Raw genomic sequence first — 18288 nt, 5'->3', positions numbered from 1 at the left:
CAAGCAAACTGAACTTATGGAAAGCAGGAAATCAGAAAACAGGAGTTAAGAATACCAAAAGTATGAAATATCCTTAATAATGATGAAAGAAGCCAACAGCCACAGAAACCAAGGGGCACAGGGGATTTTTTTTTTAATTGATTTATTTATTTTGTGGTGTTGATCAATTTAGAATATTACTGAATATGTTATCGCTTAAAGCTAATTGATTAGAAAAGCAGAAGAAAAACAACCACTGCCGCCTTTATTTACTCTCACTACATGGAGAGGATGTAAGATCGAAGCAAAAAGGAAAAACAAAAAGCTGCCATTACGAGATCTTGACAATGGCGCTGGCCCCTAAACAATACCAACGGGCTCCTGACATTCGCAGTGCAAAATAAATGCAATCGCAAAAAACGTCCGCCCTAATATAAACATAAATTCGCAGGAAACAACATGACCTTCTTGGCAAAAGCAGAAAAATGGAAACAAAAAAGCGGTATTAGAAGATTAGTCAGGGGGCAAGTGTATTCCACGGATAGAAACTTACAAAAAGATGCATATCTTTAGGTTAACATGAAATCATTTCTAACCTGATTAAAATGGTTGTTTCCCGTTGTACCCTTTGCACTTGCATCGTTCATTGTTCGTAGTAGTACACTGGTAATGTTTCGAGAAAATTTGTTGTTATATGCATGTACTTTGCAGTGTTTACTCTTGAGCGTAGCGCATTCAGCACTTGTGACGTTCACACTTAGCTGAGCGAACGACTGAAAAACCCAGAGTTATTTAAAAAGACGATAATTGTAAGCTGCCCTACATATTTTTAAGGAGACTACGGGTGTAAAAAGAGGCCTCTTCTGATAATTCGACAAAATTGCTTTCGTCACATCAAAATTTTTAAAGTTTCACTTCCCTGTTGCTCCTCAAACTAAGCCACAGTAGCTCAGTCCAGAAGAAGACTGAGAATCATACATTTGTAACGTAATATTGCCACGTATCATTCTAGTGTTCGTTCGTTCGCGCTCAAGGCCGCAGGAACCTGACGTTACCATTTTTGTTCGTGACGCGAGAAGTGACCGGACTAATCTCAATTGATCACAGCCGTGATAAACAGCATCTACGTTTTTCCAAACTACTGTAGTTACTTTTGACCGGTTATCTCGAAGTTTCCTTGCCGGCTTTATTTGAGTGATGCAGCGGGCATTCTTTTCGACGACCGCCGAGCACGCTTGTTGCTACGCCGCCGCCGAGTGATTCAGTTCTTTGCGGGCGCAACTCAACCGAAATATAGAGCTTCGTTTAGAAGCCATAATTTTTTTGCTGCACGTCCCAAAGAACTCGCTCGCACTCCACGGCGTCGATGAACCCCTCATTGAAGCCTTGGGCTTGGTCGTGTGCCATGTTAGTGCAAGTGTAGCACTTACGGGCACTCGAAAAAACATGCCAACGCAAAATGAGGCACTTTCGAGAAAGCGCGCCAAATTACTGGTAGTGACGTACGCCGCCGGATTAGCTGCTATTGGCTAATCGCGAAAGCTACTTCCGGGCGACGAGCGAAATTTTTGGTGAGGGCTGATCCGAGCGACACGACAAGCTACACGGACATTTCGCTTCGCGCTATGGCGTCGCTGGTCGCTTGCCGCCGTCGCCTTCGCGCTTGCGTGAGTTTTTGCGTTCATGGAGTTGAGCCTTTAAGCTGCGAAAGCAATGGACCGGGAGCTTGGAAAGGTGAAAGTAAAAGCGCAACCTCCTCCCCTCCTAAGCAACCGGTGCGCCAGTGGGGGGCGCAGCTGCGCATAGCAACCGTGACGTCACACAGTAGCGGTAGAACGAGTTCACGCGTCGCTGGTGGCAGCTACACCACCGCTCCTTCGCCAGTCGTCTCGTTGCAGTCGAGTGAATGAGACGCATGGGTCACAAGCGGACCAGTGATTCGGCGCCAAGTGGCTCGAGGAAGCGGCAGTGGATGCCCGCAAAGCTTTCGCCGAGCACAGTTTAAAATTTCCAAAGTGTCTTCGGTATTTTTTGAGGAAAGGAAATGCGCAGTATCTGTCTCCCAAAACTGCGAAACCAAGAGAACGGGGGCTTGGAATGCAGAGGGTAAAATTTGTAAATTGGTTTTAGAGGAAAGAAAATGCGCAGTATCTGTCTCGCACATCTCGGTAGACACCTGAACCACAGGGAAGGCGCATAACTGCTCTATTGGATCAGTGGACACCTCCGACGTGCTTTAGGCTACGTGGCGGTAGAGACAGATATGCTCTGCATGCTTTAGCCTTGACAATGCTGTGCCAGAAACGCTGCCACCTGCCAGGGTGGCGGGGTGGGTGGGTACTTTAATGATTTATGCGGGAGAACATCCTGTTCCTCTCGCTCGTAACGCCTCCCACAGCTGTGACAACCTCCCGAAATGCATGTGCAGACCTCGTCTTTGAGAACCAGGCATTGGTGCAGCAAGTCGAGCATATATCCATCTATATCTCAGTACACAAAGCTTCCTTCATGACAAGCAAGAACTTTTAGTCGAGTGTTTCTTGCAGAAGGAATATGTGTGAAAAGTAAGTTGTCTGTAATTGTACATACATGTCTTGCTCGAATTCTTTGCCTCAATCTATCGAAAAGCTGGAACAGCTGATGAGCTGCGCTCAAATTTCGCATTAGGAAGTTACGTAATCGTCGGCAATTTTCTTTTTCGTCGTCAAGCGCTGTTCGCCGACGGTGTTCCTTTTGAGATCGACGAATGAGTATCTCCCGCATCTGTAGGTGACATCTGTTTTCTGCAAAGAACATATTCGACTGCTAGAGAAAGAAGGAATTTGGCACTCGGCGTCGTTAAATTAGGGCAGTGGAACATTTCTTGTGAGATTGGTTATTGAAGGGAAGAAAATGTGTGAAAATGCGCCCTGGTGCGGTCAAGTAATACTGTTGATGGAAAAAAGGTGGAAGTTAGAGAAAGTTTGCCTGCGTCGCAACATCGCCTCATGCCCGTAATCCTAGCCTTCACTGCATAACTCACCTGGAATGCGCCAAAGGTAAGCACATTTCTTTGGAGCCCTCGAGCGCACCTCCACAGAGGAAAGAAAGCGAATTTTCAGAACAGGTATTGAATTTCAGAAATATTCCCCCTTGATTACAGCCCGATAGCATTGCAACCCCGCGCAGGAACAAGCGTGCGTAAAATTTTACTTCATTCGCTCTGCACGCCATCGCTCGAGAGTTCTAGACAAACCTGATCCCCTCTGTATGTACCTGTACAGATCGCCGTGACTGTGTTTGCTGTGATTATGTAATTTTTCGTGAGTGTATATTGTTTGTAGTGTTTATTACTTCCTAAGCAGCCTTCTCGTGCGCTAAATTTATTGTTCGTTGCAGCTATTGCTATAGTTATTTTTCTTTCTTACTAAAACAGTGGCCTCCCGAGGTCTTGAGACAAAAAGCACGCACAAAACTTGGGTAATCTATATACGCATGCGACCCTTCGATGGTTAGGACTTCCGTCGGACGTCACTGGCCGTGCGGGCAGTGACGCCTCATGGGGCGAAAGGCACCCGCTGGCAGATGCACTAAATTTGCCAGTCCGACTCCCGTACTAATCCATCCCTTCTGTGGCATAGGCTGTGGTGCGCACATCGGTGAAATGCGGATAGAAATACTACTGCCATTAGAGAAGCGGGACGCAATAAATATACCAGGCCCGTCAGCACGCTACGTATAGGAAAACACATGCCAAAACGTGAGAAAATCGCAAAACAGGGGTTTCCTGCGTTCTTGTTACAATCCGTGTTTCTTTTAAGTAGTTCTTTCATTCAAAAGTTTTAAGAAGTATATTGCTCATCCATTGCAGTCGGCACGTTTCCTTCGGCAGAACACCCTCCGTAAACTTGGAAGCGAACCGCTGCGCCCACTTTTCAGCGGCAAATAGCTCTTTCGGGGCGAAAAGCTCTTTTGGTGACAAGAAGAGCTCTAGCCCCTCTACCCCTATCTGCTCTTCGCCTCGCAGAAGTTCTGTACGGCGGTTTGGAATCTGGGCTGAGCTACACTGCAGACTAGGGTTGTGCGTATCAGGCTGTAATCCTTGGTTACAGCTGCTCTTAATTGAACAGCAGAACACAATGCTTCAGAAAACATTCCACGAACAATGAATGGACTAACGGCACAGTGAGACTGCAAGCTCAAAATACTGGTCTCTTGCGAACAGCACAACAGCATTCGAGTCATAAAGGAAGAAACCAACTACTTTATGGATATTACTTCCCCTATCGGAAATCCAAACGTAAAATATGATGGCAAAGTTGTTAGCGATAGTAAAAAACGATGTGGTCGTGGTGGCAAAGATGGTCGCTCTATGGTCGCGCACAGTCGCACTGTGGTCGCACTAGGTGGAACGCATTTTGACCATGGTGGCGGTCGTGGGGCACATGGTGCTGTCCAGTATACGATAGCGTCACGCAGAGTGAGAAAGGCGGTGTACATGGTGCAAGTCTCGGAGTCTGTGGTGGGTGCCTCCATAAGATAGTGGTGCACATTGTGGTCGTGTTCTTGGAAAGTGTGCATCCGCAGCGGTGGCTCAGTGTTATGGCGCTCGGCTGCTGACCCGAAATACGTGGGTTCGATGCCGGCCGTGGCGGTCAAATTTCGATAGCGCAGAAATTCTAGAGGCGAGTGTACTGTGCGACGTCAGTGCACGTTAAGAACCCAAGGTGGTCGAAACTTCCGGAGCCCTTTACTACGGCCTCCATCAGAGCCTGAGTCGCTTTGGGACGTTCAACCCTCATAAAACAATACAACAACCTTGCATAGTGTAACATGGCGGTTTGCGGAGAATATTGACTGCTACAGCTATGCTGGTAAACGCGTTGGTCATAATTCCGACTGAACTGATGGCCTAATAAAAGTGGATCACTGTGCACAGCTTTGGACATGTAACTGAAGATTTTTGCCGCACGTTTCAAGAGATTCGTTCTTACATGGCGGCTTTCGCGCAATGCTTTTGTTATAGGATATCCATTGCCTAGAGAATTATCTAATTATCTCTAAAGATGACCGATATAACGGCAGCGACTGGAAGCGTGCGTTAGATTATCATTTTTTCAAGGACTCTATACACTTGACATCGCGATCTGAAGCGCAATCCAAGCGATCAGCGAGGGGCTTGGGCGGTCGTGCGATCAGCTGATATGGCAGTGGCGCGACGAGAAAACTAGGATGTCCCAGTCGAGAGTGGGAAACCCAAACCTATTTCTTAAATTGCATCGTTTTTGCATGTTTTTTCGCGGCCAGGGGGCCCAGCAGATAGCCTCCCCCACGAAAATGGAGACATGCCAGATTTCGTCAGGGGTGCGTAATAAACCTGGAAAAGCACTTTCTCAGCCACGTTTCCAGCTGAAATGACCTTTCTGCAGCGTCTTGGAAGCACAAAAACCTTAATCCTGAACTTGCTGGCAGCGGAACTTTTTCTGGTAGAAGCAAGAGAATTCCAGCTGGACACAATTTGCATTTCACGATCCCGCTGTAAATAAGGACATTTTTAATCAGTTGTTACATTTTTGTTTGAGCACGAATCGCTTAAGAAACCAAATTCAGGAATAAAAGTGTTACCCGGGCTTACTTCGCTTCATTAGCTCCAAATGAAGCCTCTTTGGGTAGCACTAAAGAGTCATCATCATAGGAGCTGTCCAATGCCCCATTTCTACATTTTATCGAGCATGCTGGCTTCCAGTTTCATTTCACAAACGCATAAAGACCAAACGCTTGGCTCAATATTTCTGCCTGATTTTATTCCATAATACTTACGAAGACGACATGCTACTACAGTCGCTTGCAATTTAGCACATAAAGTGAAGTGACCGATGCGCGGCAACAGCTGCATGCCACTCATTTAAAAAAAATTAAGAGTAATAATTGTTTTTTTAATACGCGCACAATCATATTTCATCCGGATGTTTATTCATTTGAATGCTGATATTATAATAATGATGCTTTTGTCCCAAGAGATGATAAGAAAGAGTTTTCGAGTCTTTGACCACTGACGTATGGTAAGGCAGGGACACCCAATGACCACTTGGCGGACTGGTAACGAAATGGCGTTGGTCTTATTCCGACATAGAGGAAGGAAAGAACTCTGTCACGACCACCGTGGTTATATAAATCACTATAACCATGGTTACGACTCAAGGAAGGATGACAAGGAAAGTGCACGGGCTTGCCCACGGGCTTGAGTTGAGCTGCGATCGCTACCACGTACAGACAGCGGAGAGCTGAAAGAACAAGCGCGCGTCTCAATGACCGCGTCCGCCGAAGCGACGACCAACGCATTGACATTGCGACGATAGTGGGGTCCTTGGAAGATAAAATGGGGGGGGAGGGGGGGGGGTTGTAGCCGCGGAATTTGCGTCGGTTACGTTGTTCGCGGCATGCGTTGGACACAGGAGGCACTGTTCGTGCTCCTGCGGATGACCAGCTTCCCTGGACGCACGTTCAGCGTCTACGAAGCAAGGCAGCAACGTGGGAAACGGGCGATGCTGTCGTCACCCTGAATGCCGGTGAGTTGTATGTGCAGTGTCGGTTAGATACCGCGCTCGTATTCCGTTGTCACTGCGCTCCAGGTTACTGGCACGCGAAAGAGAAAAGAAGTGAATTTCACACTCAGAGCGGAATGCACTAACGCATGAATCGATGGCCGACTTTAATCTCTAAGTGAAATGAAATGCACCTGCAGCCCCTGGTGGAATGATCCCGGAGAGCTCAGTTTGAGAATGGGTCGTGTATAGTTCGAAGAATGCAGCTGCTGTGCTATTCGCGCGCACCGGTTTTTTTCCGTTTGTTATTGTGCTTCTTCTGCCGCACTCTCACCGAGCAGTTCGCTTCCAAGTTGCAGCCGCTCAGGATGTGGGGAGACAGATTTCATCTCCGATAGCACGGCATCGCGCGCTAGCCCCCTGGATGCCAAGACTGATCCTGCGAATTGGGCAACATAACCCGCGTCCAGTACCCCCTCCCCCGAACATCCCAAGGTGACAAATAACAACAACTACAACAAGTTTTCACTGCTAGCCCGGCACCTTGAGATTCAGAGAGTTCAGTTGCTGTTTCCGCAACAGCGCCCCATCACTTTTTCCTTGTTGTTCTTTCTCCGTTGGCCGCTCTTGTTCCTTTCATCTTGCTCTCTCCTTTTCTCTTCTTTCACTTTGTCTGCCGCCAGCAGCGTCAGAACTTGCGTATAGAACTGAAAAAACGTAGCCGCTAAATCCATCCTAGCATTAATAAGAGCGCTTAATTGACGAGTGCAGTGTTATTCAAAGCCGTGTACTCGAATCGCCTCGTGGGCATGTAACTGACCTCACTCAAAAGCAGCGTATTTGCTTCAGACCAAAGAAATTCAGTTGTGTGAAAAACAAGGGTAAAAGAAATATGACAAGACGTGCATTGAATTTCATTCCTTTGAAAAAAAAAACAAATTGCGAACAAGCTACTCCCACAACGTTTATTAGTAAAAGAAGCTCTGAAGTACAGCTGCAGCTGGCATGCGGCAACTACAGTGAAGAGAGCTTCGTATTTTATTTATTTGGGAGATATAGCAGAGTTCGCGTTTATTTTGTTGATAAGAATCCTTATTACGGGAGTAATATCTTATCAGCAAATAGCTGAGCTTTGTGAACCAGCTTTAAACTATAATCTAATGGGTGCAGTTGGTGAATGCTAATGACTTATTGCTCCATTATTTATTTTTTTGTTTGCAAACACAATGCCACAGTAACTACCAAGCATTACACAGGAGTAGGCATACATGGGCTACAAGGCAAATCCGCTAGCGCGTTGGCTTAAGTAATTTTCGGTTTTATTTTTCGTACAGTACGTAACGTACCGCAAGAGCTGAGCTTCAGAGTTTTCAGCATTGAATTTTCCTGCAGCCGACCGCCCCTCGCGCCTATGCAATGCAACATGTCCACACACACGCATACTACTAGCAGGCTTATGCATATCACCACAAAGCACCCTGGAACACTGCAGCGACGGCCTGCACAGATGCATGCCACACAAGCTGCTGGCACCACAGGAGCCATCTTCCTTCGCTTTCCCTCCCTACGGCCAGCACTTGCAGAGTTGGTCCATATGCGTCCCCTCCCATCACTACTGTCCTAGCAGTACACAGAGTTACTGAGGTCATGAAATGCGGCACCACCCTACTCCCAGCCCCTGCATTCATGCTCCACACACAGAATCGAAGGCAAAGCTGTCCGTGTATTTTATAACAGAGCCTTCCCCTACTCCGACGAACTTAGGTGCCTCGCTCAGCCTTGACCCCATGACCAGTAACTCCTCGCTAGATCACTGGTCAGGAGGGCTTTCTTAACAATAAGCTAGCTAAATAGTTTACCTGCCCACCTATTGTAGGCGTGGTCAGGAAAAATAAAATAAAATAAGGATCAGCTGATCCACCCCCACTGCACCCACTCCTGTAAATCCGTGAAGCTCTCATCCAGTAAAATGGAAAGTTGAGCTATTCTTCAAGGTTCGAGTGAACAGACCAAGAGCGAGAAAGACGTATGTGCATCTAAAAATGCCTTTTCACTCCCCTGCTGTGAAAAGGAAGGCGTTGCCACGCATACTTCTTCGTTTTAGCTGATCAACAATGCTTTGACCAATGCATCGCTAACCTGACTGCTATGCCTGAAGATGCCCGATCAAGGATTGGAGAGCAACCTTTGCCATCCGTGAAGTGCAATGAGAAATTGGGTGACGACTTTTTCTTCAGTGATATGAAGTGCTCTCTTATACATACACTGAGGCATTTTTTATTCTGTCCAAAGTAGAGTTTGTCACAAGGAAGTGGTACCTTTGTAGACCGCCATTTTCTTACATTTGGGGTACTTTACCTCATGTGACATTGAGCACGCTATTTCATTTATTATGACTTTGCTTCTGCAGCTTGTTTTGTACGACTGCACATATTTTCCAGACTTGTAGTTGGCCATCAGTACTGCCTGGACATAAATTTAAATGAATTTTGTTTCAATCAGTATGACACAGTATGCAGATAAGGAATGACTGCTACCTTTTTGCACGGTTGATTCTTATCTTCGTGGCCAACTCCGGTCATTAGCGGCTTCCATTGCTGCGAACAGCGTTTCCAAAACCCAGCATACTGTGGCTTTGGGGAAGCCCGCACTGCATAAACAAGAAACCTGCCTCAGGGCGGCGGTTTTTAGGTAGTGGATGCACATCTTCTGAATTAAAGTGCGCAATTCAAATATTGCCATGTCATTCTTTATCATTTTGGAGTAGCCTGATATGGAACTAAAAAGCTGCTTTGCTACCCTTGGCACATTTTGTCTATGCACGATCTGTGCTGAAGCGCAAGGTCTACAGTTTATAAAGAGCCATCTTTTGGCAGTTGAGTTGCGAAAGATAGGCCTTCTGTCTTCAATGAAATTTCGAAATGTCAGCGACTGATATTAGAGAGTTTTAGTATTGCGGGCTTTGGGTAATTGCGTGCATAGCGGAATAGCGGGTCCAAAGTGCGCATGCGCAGAACGCTAACGGCAAAATAGCGTTAGCGGACGCACGCAATTTTCAGAAGTTAGCGGTGCGGCTTTTGCGTGTTTAGCGGGAAAACATGGCGGCGTCCTCCCAAGCGAGAGCCGCCCGCTTCCGCCGATTCAGCAGTACTCGCGATGCCGGTCGGCAAGTTTACCGGCAACTACTGGTGTAGTTGCTTTTCGCTATGACTTACGTTGCTTCGACAATAAAGTATAAGCTGCCATTCAGTCCAGTTTTTGAGCTACGCTCTTGATTCTGGAGCGCGCAAGCCTAATGGGACCTCCAGCTGCATTGCTATCGTCTGCAACGGCCCGAAAGGCAGCCGAAACCTAGCACAAACGTCCGGAACGAAACAAAAATAGATATGGAGCTTTTTCGCAGTGTTTTATTGAATTAAATGATGTAAAGCGAGTTTATATTAAATTTCAAATAGATTTTTTTGACATTACACATCATGTGATGGCAAATATTCTTGCTTGAACGGCTTGTAGTTAACATTGCCTTGACTAGATGGCGCCACTGCTTTCCGTTTGTTTTTTTTTTTCATTTTATTTAAATTTCGGGGTCATTTTGCAGACGAAAATAAGCACTACACCCTTACAAAAATGGATATCAACTTTCTTTAGAATTTGTATTAACATTCTATTGACTCTAGTAACCTTGTAGTAACTTTTACATTCTATCAACAATTGTTCATACAACGTTGGTAGAAGTTACTTCTTTGTATGTACTCCTGTCAATAGAAAGTTACTAGAAAATAATTTTTACATTCTATGCACCTTTGTCAATACAAAGTTGGTAGACTGTTACTTCTTTGTATTTACTCCTGTCAATAGAAAGTTACTAGAAAATCTGGGTGCAGTTTGACACGTTGAGAGAAGTAAATGAACAAACTGCGTGGTGTTCCAGGTGATTAACACTATCTTGTTCGCATAATCGTGACGACATCTTACCTGATTGCATGGTGGAATCTGTTGCAGCTAGTCAACAATTTCACTATATCGAAAAGCGACCAACATTATTCGCAGCAAATGCGTTTGGAATGTAATCAGGATATGGGAAAACGTTTTAAAACAGAAGATATATTCCATTTCAATACTGTATGTACTTTACGGACTGCTGTGAGCAGAAATACTCTATAAAGTGACAAAACATTTTTGGTCATGCGAATAGATGCCTCAAATCATGTACTGTAGGCGAACACTTCAAAGCTATTAAAACAACCTTGAACACGAAACAAACATTACACTCACATTCCCTTAGCCGAGCATATTCTATTGACATTCGTTGATAGGAAGTTCATACAATTTCCTTACTGCTTTCTATGTACTGCTGTCAGTAGAAACATACTAGACACTGACAGAACGTTTTATAGTGAGAATAAATCCCTAAATTAATTAAGTACTCTAGCCTAACATGTCAATGCAACTAAAGCAACCTTGAACACGAAACAAACATTTGCAGTCATATTTTCTTAGGGCATATTTTATCAACATTTATTGATAGAAAGTTCATACAATTTTCTTACTGCTTATATACTGCTGTCAATAGAAATATACTACGAACCGAGAAAGCATTTTGCTGATGCGAATAAACAAATAAAAGCCTAAAATAATCAAGTACTGTAGCCGACAACTTCAAAGCGGCAACTTAACTAACCTTGAAGACGAAACAAAAATTTGCAATCCCATTCCCATAGCCGAGCATGCTGTGGTTTTTTAGAAATTTCAGCTCAATTTTCTCAATACTAGCTTTACTGCTTTCGCATTTTCGAGTGCGGGGAAAAGGGCAAAGTTCATAACAGAACATTTATCCCGAAATTCAGAAACGTGCCTTGAATTGAAGACATTTAGCGACAATTTTTGATTGTATGAAGTGTACGAAAAAAGTTACCAGCAAACGAAATAATTTTGGTACAAAGTGAATGAATTCATAGAATACTCAAGTATTATTGCCTCGCACTTCAAGGAAATTAAAAGAACTTTAAGAAAAAAGTAGGAGTTAGTGACATATTGTGTTACATAAGCGCAATGATGACTTCTTTACAGCGAATCAGTTTCGCTGATGGCTCATTCTACACGAAAACAATGCTTTCTGCTGCGTATTCGGCCTTGAATTCTGTACTCAGGCAATCAATAAACAGATTTAACATTTCAGAACTAACAAAGAATTTCAGCAGAGCTGTACAACAACTCTACCAATTCGAAACACGTTGGTGTTGCTATTGTTGTAATTCTTGATAGGTCATATTTTAACGTGCAGTTGAACAGTGATGTACCGTACGACGGTGCTAAAACACACTAGCGTTAAGAGCGTTTCACTCTGAGGTTTCAGAGGGATTATTGTTGCGAGCTACACAAAAATTCAAGTTTAGCATTGCACCGATGTGTTTCCACACTCATTGAATGACACGTTCTCGCTAGCTCAAAAGGCGCCCAAATTATATCACCAGCTTCCTGAACCTCCACCGCAAGCACACTTTCCCTGCACACTGCCCGCCATGCAAAAGTGCCCGGTACACTTTATGCCACTCCACGTGGGAGCGCCCAATTTAAACCCTCGCACTACCCTCCTACTCGAGCGACCAGCAATGGCTGATCGCACGGGACTGAAAACCCCGCGCGAAAAGGGCCGCACCGCTTAGCGCTCTGAGTAAATTCTGTGTAACGTGTGCAGGCTTACAGCTTCGAGAACTCAAGTTGCTTCGTTCCTCAGCGACTGTACATGCGAAATTTCAGGCAAGGCAATATTAATTTTTATTCATGTTTGGCGGCCGATACTATAAAGAGAAGTATAGAGAAACAAAACAGGTAACAGCGGCCCGCTGTACTCAACTGCGGTAACAAGGGCTTTGCATGAGGAAGGTGCACAGCAATTGGAGCACTATAAGCCCTCATTCTTGACTTGTTACATTTTTCACTAGTACTGAGCCACATAGGAGCTTACAGTATGGAAAAAGCTAGGGTGAGAGCAGCCCCCACTTTGAGCACCGCTAAAGCACAGGCGCAGTGCCTCTTCCGCATCTTCACTTGCATCTCCTTCAACGCAAACACGGTACGAAGCTGTGGCGAGGGAAAACGTAGTGATAGCTGTATTTTCTATCTTCCCGTAATGCAATGACTAAGGAATCCTGGAATAAAGTGTTGGGTTTAAACGTAGTCATACGGTGTAGACGCACGAAAACATGTGTTCATTCTTCGCCTTTTCTTACTGCCATCAGCGGACGTGAGGCCGAGGCTAGGACCGCGTAAGGCAGAGGCAAAAATCAATCAAGGAAGCACACAAAAAGACTACGGTAGCGCGACTGTCGGCGCGGCTCGCTCGAGCAAAGAGCGTGCAAGGTGTCCAATGACGTGATATAAACACACACAAAACAGAGGCGATGCTGCAGCGCGGCCTTGAAAGTTTCGCGCGTCACGCTAGAGCGGCGTGCGAACGCTCGTGTTCCCTAGGTACACACACGTACACTAAATCGCATGAGCCAAGCTGTGTAGAGTACGCTAAGCCACACAATATGCGAAAATAAAAACCGAAACCAGTAGCGTTTGGCAACATCATCATCATTCCTTATTCTGCGACGCAGTTACGGGGAGCTGAGTTATAGCCTTAGAACTAGGCAGACAGCGCAGCCGTGCAGCGGCTGCGGCTTTCCTGGCCCCAGATGCGTCGCCTGTAGCTTCCCGGCATGCTGCCCGGATTTCCAAGCTTTCGTTCGCAGCGCCGCCAGAAACAGATGGTTGTGAGTAGTCGCATTTTTTCACCTCAATCATTCCAATTTGCTTACTTTGTAATTGAAACAAAATATTTTGTCGTTTAATGCAACAAGTTTGTGGCAAAAAGGGCTTTATCAATTCTTTTTTTTAACGCGTGTAAAGTTAGGCGACATTAGCGCCATCTTTCCGTTCGCTGGCGGCGGATTGCGAGTCTCATGTTGGCCGCGCGCTACACTACCTTTTTTAGGACGCTGAAACGACTCTTTGTTGATGGGGTGCGACGGTTGTGAAGGGGTGCGTTTCTTCAGTTTGTTTGTGTTAAATGTGCGGCCTCGTTAGTGTTGTGGTAGTGTGACTAAACTCGGAAGGTGACAGGTGGCTCCAGTGCTGCGGAAGACGTTCTTACGCGCACGCAGTGCTCGAAAACTGCTCTGACGTACTGCACGCAACCACGCCGAGAGCGGCCGGCGCCCGATGCCCGATAGAAGAAACGGCTTGCCGTGAACGTTGACAAATGTAAGTACAGAACTGGAAAGTGACTTCTGCGATGTGTCGGGGGTATGATTGAGGGCTGCGAATGCATTTGGGTTGGTATTCATGTCTTGTTCGCAGTGAGGTGCAAAATGCGGGCACCCCGCGATCCTTTGCAGAGAGAAGGTGTTCTGACACGCTCGCTTGCCAACTATGCAACTTTTAACCCGCCGCCTCACGCTCTTTGCGTCAGCTCCTCGGCGCAGGAGTTATGTGATAGAATTTGGTTGCACGCCGAGAACTATGGGGTGCTGCTTGATTCGTTATTCCGACTGAACAGGAGCAGCGTGTGAAAAGGAGACCATAAGAACGAAAAGTGCTTGTAGCGGCGTGCGTCTTTTGATTCTGCTGCCTGAGTGTTTACTGGATAAGGAGCATTGCCCGTTCTACGTCGCAGTCACATCAAGTGCTGTGTTTCTTGATAGTTCTGGTCAACGAAACGACGATTAAAAATAGCAGAACCATTCCATTGCAGTGCAGCTGAGGTAATCGCACAATGGAAGGTTTGTTGTCATTTTATTTTTTTACGTTCACTACATTTATGTCATTCGCCCATTTTCAGTCTGAAGCGATAAAAGTATAACGTGATTCGCGAATAATAGTTTTAAGAAAAGTATGACAAGCTTTGTAAACCATTTTTTTGCTAACTATTGGAGGCATAGTTAATTAATCATTAGCCTCCACTCATGAACACATTGGACTGAACAGCTAGAGGTTGTAATGGGGTGTGGCTTCTGTGATGATGTTTATGAAAGCATGGCTCTAATGCAGCCTTTCTTCAAATGCACCCGCAGTCAAGCCCTGTACAGCTGCTCCACCGGTATCATCACGCTACTTTTGCACCAGCTTTCATCTGTCATCGAGCCAATGCTACCTCAACCAGAAGCAAATGACATCAAGACCTGCTGGTTCAGCCTATCAGCCATTGACACTGGATATCAAGCATGTGCCACTTGTAAAAGGATAGGTAGACAAGTGGGTATATTTTCCTTGTCTTTTTTAGCCTGCCAAAAATCTTCTGGTCCAGGCTCCCTCTCTCTTTCGTTTTTTTTTCTTTTAAAAGAGGACCAAGGGAAAGGGAAAAGATATTGCGGGCATCATGAAAGCACTCCCAGAGTCAAGTGCATTGTGTTATAGTGTGAAATGCTTTTTATAGTTTTTTCCCTCATGCCTCTCGTGCTTGGAAATCTTGACCAAAGTATAGACCAAATTAAGACAATTATCTGCTTCATGACCTTTATACAGCAGTCTAAAAGCAGCAAATAAATTTTATAGGTTTACTTCAGCAGTACCTACCTCTTACAAGGTATGGCATGTTTGAAGTGAACCAGTGGTGTGATAGGCATGGCCTAACGGGCAATGCAAAATTGAATATTGGCGTTCAAGTGGAGCACTCTGCTTTAGAAGCATACGTGTTGCTAGCATCAATAATTGATACCTTACCAGGTTATCCTTGCATTACGTGAAACCCTGTAAAGCTTATATTTTAGCTGTACAGAAGAAAGGCATTTATTCGATATGTCATGAGCATTGCTGAGGTTTTCTTTCACACTCCCTTTGTCACAACTGACTGCACTGTACAGTTGAAATGCATTTGGAATTGAGTATTGGTGCATTGTTATTTTTATTCATGCCGACGTTCAGTTACTGATTGCATTACACTAGCTGAGCCTAAGTCAACAAATATTGCTGTGACCTTAACAAGACCCCTGGCTTTACTTGAACCGATGCATTTGATGTTGCCTTTCTCTCGTGCCATCAAGGTTTCTAATAAGCTGTGTAAATAACTTAATTCATGGTGAATACAAGGGGGGTACTGCGCACAAAAAGACAAGGACAAGAAGATAACACAACAAGCGCAGACTCGCGACTAACTTTATTTGAAAACACGACACTCCTTTTATAGTTTCAAAACTGTCACATCACACACATGATGAAACCAAAAACCTGTCTTCATTGTGATACAGGTTTTTGGTTTCATCATGTGTGTGATGTGACAGTTTTGAAACTATAAAAGGAGTGTCGTGTTTTCAAATAAAGTTAGTCGCGAGTCTGCGCTTGTTGTGTTATCTTCTTGTCCTTGTCTTTTTGTGTGCAGTACCCCCTTGTATTCACCATGATTGACCAACTAACCCAACAACGTACGCTTTTAAACTTAATTCACTTTCTCGAGATATTTATTGCTGCAATTAGTGACAGGTAATTTTCTAAAGAACAACCTAAGTACACATTTTTATCTTCTTTGGAACACTTGTTTGCTTGTTTCCCTTGTATTCTTAACTTAAACAGATATGAGCAGGCCTCAGCACTGGAGGGATGTGCTGCGGGACAAATAAAAAACTACCAGTCCAGCTGCTCCCTTAGGGGCACGTTTCTGAGGCTTTTATCGCTTGTAGTTCTATGCAGCTTTACTTACAAGTATTGTATCTGACGCAGTATGTGCCTTAATATTTTGATTCATTTGCTTTAGACTGTGCCACTCTTGCCCTGACGAACTTGCTCACCTTTGTACTCTTTGTTCATACATTTTCCCCTAACACCTGGTATAGCTCCAAATGATACATTATCTACAGCAACATGTGCATTATATTGCAATGTCTTTGTGCCATCACTTTTGAAAACAAAAGCTGCCTGAATTTTTGTGCAGACAAATCAGAAACACAAAATAATTTTCATATTTGATGGCCTGCATGTTATCTTCATATGACTGGAATGGCTTTGTGGTAGCCTAATTAGGTGTAACACGTTAATGTCAGTTCCTGTGAATATCATTCAGTCTTCGAATGTGGGGGCAGAATTGAACACAACAGCATGTTATAGCTTTTTCTTGTTCAAGGACGCATTACATTTAGTTCTAGTCTTGTGACTGCTGCTTATGCTATTACTCAGCAGCCTTACCAAACTCACTCGGAGTGCTGCATTTTAGTGCACATTTAACTGATTGTTGCTTCTCCGTGTTTGATTCTATTAGATGTTACTATAACTGTATACTTTGAATGTTTTCTTGTGCAGTTCCTTGCTGCTGCATTCTGCCATGGAGGAGGCTACCTGTTCGTGCACACGTCTCATCACTAGGACGCTACCTCTTCCGCTGGTGATGCAGACAAGTAACAACAGGGTTAATTGGAGAGGCATGGGAGAGGCATTTGCCCTGCAGTGGGCATAGTCAGGCTGATGATGATGATGAACAACAAGCAGGCTGCCTGATATTGAGGACAAGTGTCAGGATAGTGCACCAACAAAGTCGCTTAAGCATTTCCGTGCTGATGCATTTTTATTAAAATCAGCTCATAGCTTGATATCTACATCCATGGGGACATTTAGCATATGTTTGGCATCTGTTTGACTTTTAATTCACTAGGGTTTGGAGCCTTTAATGTTGGTCTTAAGACAGTGTAAGCATTGTTTCACTGTGTGGGATTTTTTAGCTGTTTTGGAGAGATATGTGTGTATGCATGCAGTTTTTTTCCACGGGTTTGTTATGTGGCTCATGGAACCTTCATGTTACAGAAGAAATTATTTCATTTCTGTGTTGTACAGGAAAGTGAGCAGTATTTATATGCACCAGGTGTTTCAGGGAAGAATAAGTAGTTTTCAAAAATATGGCTTTTGCTGCATAATATTACCAGTGTTAGCAGACACCAAAAAGCTGGTGAGGTGTATTTAGTAAGCTGGTTAACTAATTTCTGATAATTAACTTTTTAACTAACACAGGTTTGCAACTGGTTGCAGTTAGAGACTTTTAGCCAGTTGTTCGTAGTAGCCATATCAGTTTTTGGAATGTACAAAACATGATTACTTTCGCCGCTGTGGCTCGACAAAATTTGGCTGCATCGTGCGAAAATACATGCGCTTTTGAAAGCACACTGGGAAAGAAACCCCTCCAGTGCATGTAACTGCTACAAATCTCTAATGGCAACTAGACGCCTAACTCTGATAGTGAAGGAATCATATTCTTAGCGGTAAGAAACAGACACAACACCAAGATACACACACACAGGACACCCGCTAGACTTCAACTATCTTTACTGGACACTTGTACGACATAAATATGTATCACTGAGCACACGCAGGTGCCTCGTCTTCCGCAACAGGTCTAACTACGCCCTGCCCTCTCCTGCAAGGCATACGGTTGCGCCGATAAACAATCTCTTTTTCTGCCAACGCCAGGGAGGGAGTGCTTACACACGTCACCCGCCTCTTGAATACGAAAGACTTTGATAATTTCTCTTTTTTTTTGTCGGCTCCCAGGCCTTTCGTATTCAAGAGGCGGGTGACGTGTGTAAACACTCCCTCCATGGCATTGGCAGAAAAAGTGATTGTTTATCGGCGCAACCATATGCCTTGCAGGAGAGGGGAGGGCGTAGTTAGACCTGTTGCCGATGACGAGGCACCTGCGTGTGCTCAGTGATACATATTTATGTCATACAAGTGTCCAGTAACGATAGTTGAAGTCTAGTGGATGTCCTTTGTGTGTGTGTCTTGGTGTTGTGTGTGTTCTTACCACTAAGAATATGAT

General features: G+C 44.7%; 1 long non-coding RNA gene across 1 annotated transcript; it reads left to right on the top strand.

Annotated features, from left to right (window-relative positions):
- The first annotated feature begins 13298 nt into the window (after positions 1-13298).
- Positions 13299-17972, top strand: LOC149356396 (uncharacterized). Its single transcript, XR_016289810.1, has 3 exons — positions 13299-13754; positions 14564-14744; positions 16782-17972. It is a non-coding gene; the product is annotated as an uncharacterized LOC149356396 (long non-coding RNA).
- Positions 17973-18288: the final 316 nt, after the last annotated feature.

This window comes from Amblyomma mixtum, chromosome 3, assembly GCF_055824585.1.
Source record: "Amblyomma mixtum isolate Tamu chromosome 3, ASM5582458v1, whole genome shotgun sequence".
In the NCBI taxonomy this organism is placed as follows: domain Eukaryota; kingdom Metazoa; phylum Arthropoda; class Arachnida; order Ixodida; family Ixodidae; genus Amblyomma; species Amblyomma mixtum.
Note: the sequence above shows the minus strand (reverse complement) of the source record. Positions and strands in the feature narration are given on the sequence as shown.